Genomic DNA, 6,887 nt, shown 5'->3' with positions numbered 1-6,887 from the left:
TGCTGCCACCCCCGTGTTTCACGGTTGGGATGGCATTCTTCGGCTTGCAAGCAACCCCCTTTTTCCTCCAAACATAACGATGGTCATTATGTCCAAACAGTTCTATTTTTGTTTCATCAGACCAGAGGACATTTCTCCAAAAAGTACAATCTTTGTCCCCATGTGCAGTTGCAAACCGTAGTCTGGCTTTTTTATGGCGGTTTTGGAGCAGTGGCTTCTTTCTTGCTGAGCGTCCTTTCAGGTTATGTCGATATAGGACTCGTTTTACTGTGGATATTGATACTTTTGTACCTGTTTCCTCCAGCATCTTCACAAGGTCCTTTGCTGTTGTTCTGGGATTGATTTGCACTTTTCGCACCAAAGTACGTTCATCACTAGGAGACAGAGCGCGTCTCCTTCCTGAGCGGTATGACGGCTGCATGGTCCCATGGGGTTTATACTTGCGTAGTATTGTTTGTACAGATGAACGTGGTACCTTCAGGCGTTTGGAAATTGCTCCCAAGGATGACCCAGACTTGTGGAGGTCTACATTTTATTCTCTGAGGTCTTGGCTAATTTCTTTTGATTTTCCCATGATGTCAAGCAAAGAGGCACTGAGTTTGAAGGTAGGCCTTGAAATACATCCACAGGTACACCTCCAATTGACTCAAATGATGTCAATTAGCCTATCAGAAGCTTCTAAAGCCATGACATCATTTTCTGGAATTTTCCAAGCTGTTTAAAGGCATAGTCAACGTAGTGTATGTAAACCTCTGACCCACTGGAATTGCGATACAGTGAATTATAAGTGAAATAATCTGTCTGTAAAGAATTGTTGGAACAATTACGTGTGTCATGCACAAAGTAGATGTCCTAACCGAGTTGCCAAAACTATAGTTTGTTAACAAGAAATTTGTGGAGTGGTTGAAAAACTAGTTTTAATAACTCCAACATAAGTGTATGTAAACTTCCGACTTCAACTGTATAATAAGAACGGTCTGCCTGTCCAAAACATCGGTAGTCACTAGTTACTACAGACACAAGTCAAAATTGGCTATATCGTAAAAATTAATGGGGGAAAAAATGGGGTGTTAAGGTTAGTGTTAGGCATAAAGTTATCAGGTTATGTTTAAAATCAGATTTTAAGAAGAGAAGTTAGCCAAGGTATCGTTACTCATTGTGTATTTATTCCTCACGTTATTGTTCTATTTTTCTTTTATTTTTGCATTGTTGGGAAAGGCCTGTAAGTAAGCATTTCACTGTTAGTCTACATCTGTTTACAAAGCATGTGACAAATAAATGATTTTGATTTGAAATTGTAGAAATAGGCGGGGTTTAGCTATTTGTGGCTGTGGTAACTAGTGACGACCCAAAACATCCTGTGTTGGCAAGCAATAGACAAATGAGGGTCGTCACTAGTTACCACAGCCTATTTCTACAATGTATCTTCTTAAAATCAGATTTTAACCCTAACCACACTGCTAACCCTATGCTTAACCTTAAAGGTGCAATATGCAGAAATTGCTCCAGCATTTCCTGGTTGCAAAAATTATAATAGCTCGCCTAATTTCTGATTGTGATTTGTGGAGAATCATTGTACCATCTAAACCACTGTGTAATATCTTTTCAATAACCAAAAATATTGTAATTTCAGCTGTTTGTAGCTGGTGTACAAAACCGAAAGTAAAACATGCTTGCTAAACTTAAGCAAGGGAAGCATAGAAATAGCTCACATAGAACATGTCTACTGCTTCTTAGACTTGCTTTCAATGACAATGACAGAGCTATAACTCACAATTCTATGTGAATTTGATCAGGTGGACTAAAATGTTACACATTGCAGCTTTAAATTAAGACCAAAAAGCTAATTTTAGTTTTCATACATTTTTATATGCAATTTTGACTTTGTGGCTGTGATAACTACTGACAACCGATTATGAGAGAGAATGAATGAAACTTTATAGGCTGTACTGTAAACGCTACTGTAAAGGATACTTTAAAGTACCGATGAATACATGCTAGCTAACTAGCTACGTTCTGGTGTTCAAATCATTCCGCTTGTGTGGATTGTTAATATTTATTAATGGCCGAACTTGGCATTGATTTCTTGTGTTTCACTTAGCGATAGCCATCTACTACTAGCCATCTGGGCCCGGTTTCCCAAAAGCATCTAAAGGCTAAGTTCATCATTAGAACCATCATAGGAGCATTGTTTATTCTCCAAGCTGTTTTCCAAAACCATCATTCGCTTTCCTTTCCGTAGCATGAACTCCTTCCCCTTCACGCGATGTGATTGAGATGCTTCATATCAAAGATGTTTACAGTCACGCCACCTGTCACTATAAAAGGCAGTGTGGTGTGACATATTGTCTATTACTTCACTCGAACCCCACGGAGGTGGAGGAATGACATGAAAGCTTGGCTACCCATTACTGTACTAAGAGAACCAAGGTTACATCTGTAACCCAACGTTCTCTTTTGTTTTCATAACGGGTCGCCAAACGACCTATTGGAAATGCTGTACCAAAGAGGTTGTGTGGACAACACAGTGGGATAACTCACCATTTAACTTAGTCCAGATGAGTCCCTGGGACATCCTACATGGTTACCCAACAGGGTAACACAGAATTTCAACAATGGTATACAACCGCATACACAAGCAAGCTAAAAGCTAGAACTTACAACATGAGGCTTCAATTGGGTGCAACAGCAGTGGAAGGCCTCTGTATAGAACATCCATCTCACTGATAAGTAACTATGCACAAGGTTTTACGGTACACTCAATTTTCTGGGTTGAGAGAGTGTGCCGTGTCCAGAACCACAGGCCCCACTGATGGTGTGGACATAACATTGACTCTGTAGTACCTCATGAAAGTCATGGGTGTTGCCCAACTTGCAGCAGCACAGACAGAGTCCAGGGAGGTCCATTAAGTGTTCTACTACGCCATCTGGAGTTGGTCTCCATGCTGCAGCATATGATTTTGACACTGCATTGGTAATCCAATGTGCCAGTCTCTGCTTCGAGACAGCGCGCCCTTTGGTGTTCTCCTCATAACACACAAAAAACGTTTCTGTTTGACGAACAGTTCTTGTTGCAGAAAGACCGAGCAAAGTGTATGCAAGTCACGACTCTCCTGTGAGGAGTGGGGAGGCGGGTGAAATTACCCAGTATGAAAATGTATGCACTCACTAACTGTAAGTCGCTCTGGATAAGAGCGTCTGCTAAATGACTAAAATGTCAAATGTAAATTGCGCTATGATTAAGGGCTGGTTAGCATGTGATAATGAAAGCACCATAGGTAAGAATGCTGGAATTTGCCGAAGCACTGCCAAAGTGAGGCATGAAGGATGGGTAGAAAGTGCATGTAATTCTCCAACACGCTTGGCTGAAACAATTTTTTTTATTTTTTATTTTATTTCACCTTTATTTAACCAGGTAAGCCAGTTGAGAACATGTTCTCATTTACAACTGCGACCTGGCCAAGATAAAGCATAGTAGTGCAATAAAACAACAACACAGAGTTACATATGGGGTAAAAAACATAAAGTCAGAAATACAACAGAAAATATATATACAGTGTGTGCAAATGTAGCAAGTTATGGAGGTAAGGCAATAAATAGGCTATAGTGCAGAATAATTACAATAGTATTAACACTGGAATGCTAGATGTGCAAGAGATTATGTGCAAATAGAGATACTGGGGTGCAAATGAGCAAAATAAATAACAATATAGGGATGAGGTAGTTGGGTGGGCTAATTTCAGATGGGCTGTGTACAGGTGCAGTGATCGGTAAGGTGCTCTGACAACTGATGCTTAAAGTTATTGAGGGAGATAAGAGTCTCCAGCTTCAGAGATTTTTGCAATTCGTTCCAGTCATTGGCAGCAGAGAACTGGAAGGAATGGCGGCCAAAGGAGGTGTTGGCTTTGGGAATGACCAGTGAGATATACCTGCTGGAGCGCAGACTACGGGTGGGTGCTGCTATGGTGACCAATGAGCTAAGATAAGGCGGGGATTTGCCTAGCAGTGATTTATAGATGGCCTGGAGCCAGTGGGTTTGACGACGAACATGTAGTGAGGACCAGCCAACAAGAGCGTACAGGTCACAGTGGTGGGTAGTGTATGGGGCTTTGGAGACAAAACGGATGGCACTGTGATAGACTACATCCAATTTGCTGAGTAGAGTGTTGGAGGCTATTTTGTAAATGACATCGCCGAAGTCAAGGATCGGTAGGATAGTCAGTTTTACGAGGGCATGTTTGGCAGCATGAGTGAAGGAGGCTTTGTTGCGAAATAGGAAGCCGATTCTAGATTTAACTTTGGATTGGAGATTCTTTATGTGAGTCTGGAAGTTGAGTTTACAGTCTAACCAGACACCTAGGTATTTGTAGTTGTCCACATACTCTAGGTCAGACCCGTCGAGAGTGGTGATTCTAGTCGGGTGGGCGGGTGCCAGCAGCGTTCGATTGAAAAGCATGCATTTAGTTTTACTAGTGTTTAAGAGCAGTTGGAGGCTACTGAAGGATTGTTGTATGGCATTGAAGCTCGTTTGGAGGTTTGTTAACACAGTGTCCAATGAAGGGCCAGATGTATACAAAATGGTGTCGTCTGCGTAGAGGTGGATCTGAGAGTCACCAGCAGCAAGAGCGACATCATTGATATACACGGAGAAAAGTGTCGGCCCAAGAATTGAACCCTGTGGCACCCCCATAGAGACTGCCATAGGTCCAGACAACAGGCCCTCCGATTTGACACACTGAACTCTATCTGAGAAGTAGTTGGTGAACCAGGCGAGGCAGTCATTTGAGAAACCAAGGCTATTTAGTCTGCCAATAAGAATGCGGTGGTTGACAGAGTCGAAAGCCTTGGCCAGGTCGATGAAGACGGCTGCACAGTACTGTCTATTATCAATCGCGGTTATAATATCGTTTAGGACCTTGAGCGTGGCTGAAGTGCACCCGTGACCAGCTCGGAAACCGGATTGCATAGCGGAGAAGGTACGGTGGTATTCGAAATGGTCAATTATCTGTTTGTTAACTTGGCTTTCGAATACTTTCGAAAGGCAGGGCAGGATGGATATAGGTCTGTAGCAATTTGGATCTAGAGTGTCACCCCCTTTGAAGAGGGGGATGACCGCGGCAGCTTTCCAATCTCTGGGGATCTCAGACGTTATGAAAAAGAGGTTGAACAGACTAGTAATAGGGGTAGCGACAATTTCGGCGGCTAGTTTTAGAAAGAAAGGGTCCAGATTGTCTAGCCCAGCTGATTTGTAGGGGTCCAGATTTTGCAGCGCTTTCAAAACATCAGCTGTCTGAATTTGTGTGAAGGAGAAGCGGGGGGGGCATGGGCAAGTTGCAGCAGAGGGTGCAGAGTTGGTGGCCGGGTTAGTGGTAGCCAGATGGAAAGCATGGCCAGCTGTAGCAAAATGCTTGTTGAAATTCTCGATTATTGTAGATTTATCGGTGGTGATAGTGTTTCCTAGCCTCAGTGCAGTGGGCAGCTGGGAGGAAGTGCTCTTATTCTCCATGGACTTTACAGTGTCCCAAAACTTTTTGGAGTTAGTGCTACAGGATGCAAATTTCTGTTTGAAAAAGTTAGCCTTTGCTTTCCTGACTGCTTGTGTATATTGGTTCCTAACTTCCCTGAAAAGTTGCATATCGCGGGGGCTATTTGATGCTAATGCTGTACGCCACAGGATGTTTTTGTGCTGGTCAAGGGCAGTCAAGTCTGAGGAGAACCAGGGGCTATATCGGTTCTTAGTTCTGTATTTTTTGAATGGGGCATGTTTATTTAAGATTGAGAGGAAATTACTTTTAAGGAACAACCAGGCATCCTCTACTGACGGGATGAGATCTATATCCATCCAGGATACCTGGGCCAGGTCAATTAGGAAGGCCTCCTCGCTAAAGTGTTTTAGGGAGCGTTTGACAGTGATGAGGGGTGGTCGTTTGACCGCGGACCCGTTACGGACGCAGGCAATAAGGCAGTGATCGCTGAGATCCTGGTTGAAGACAGCTGAGGTGTATTTAGAGGGTATGTTAGTCAGGATGATATCTATGAGGGTACCCATGTTTACGGATTTAGGGTTGTACCTGGTAGGTTCGTTGATAATTTGCGTGAGGTTGAGGGCATCTAGCTTGGATTGTAGGATGGCTGGGGTATTAAGCATATCCCAATTTAGGTCACCAAGCAGTACAAACTCTGAGGATAAATGGGGGGCAATCAATTCACATATGGTGTCCAGGGCACAGCTGGGGGCTGAGGGGGGTCTGTAGCAAGCGGCAACAGTGAGAGACTTATTTCTGGAAAGGTGGATTTTTAGAAGTAGAAGCTCAAACTGTTTGGGCACAGACCTGGATAGTATGATAGAGCTCTGCAGGCTATCTCTACAGTAGATTGCAACAATAGCCAATAGAAAGGCAGTCTTGACTGAGAGGTCACATAGCTCAAGTGAAGACTCTACCCACATGTACAGTCATGGTCAAATGTTTTGAGAATGACACAATTTCTAATTTTCACAAAGTCTGCTGCCTCAGTTTTGATGATGGCAATTTGCATATACTCCAGAATGTAATGAAGAGTGATCAGATGAATTGCAATTCATTGCAAAGTCCCTCTTTGCCATGAAAATAAACTTAATCCAGCTGCCATCATGTCAGTGATTCTCTCTTTAACACAGGTGAGAGTGTTGACGAGGACAGGGCTGGAGATCACTCTGTCATGCTGATTGAGTTAGAATAACAGACTGGAAGCTTTAAAAGGAGGGTGGTGCTTGAAATCATTGTTCTTCCTCTGTTAACCATGATTAACTGCAAGGAAACACATGCCGTCATCATTGCTTTGCACAAAAAGGGCTTCACAGGTAAGGATATTGCTGCTAGGAAGATTGCACCTAAATCACCCATTTA

The sequence above is a fragment of the Coregonus lavaretus genome (genome assembly GCF_964263955.1).
Source record: "Coregonus lavaretus genome assembly, chromosome: 14".
In the NCBI taxonomy this organism is placed as follows: domain Eukaryota; kingdom Metazoa; phylum Chordata; class Actinopteri; order Salmoniformes; family Salmonidae; genus Coregonus; species Coregonus lavaretus.
This window is presented reverse-complemented; position numbering follows the sequence as displayed.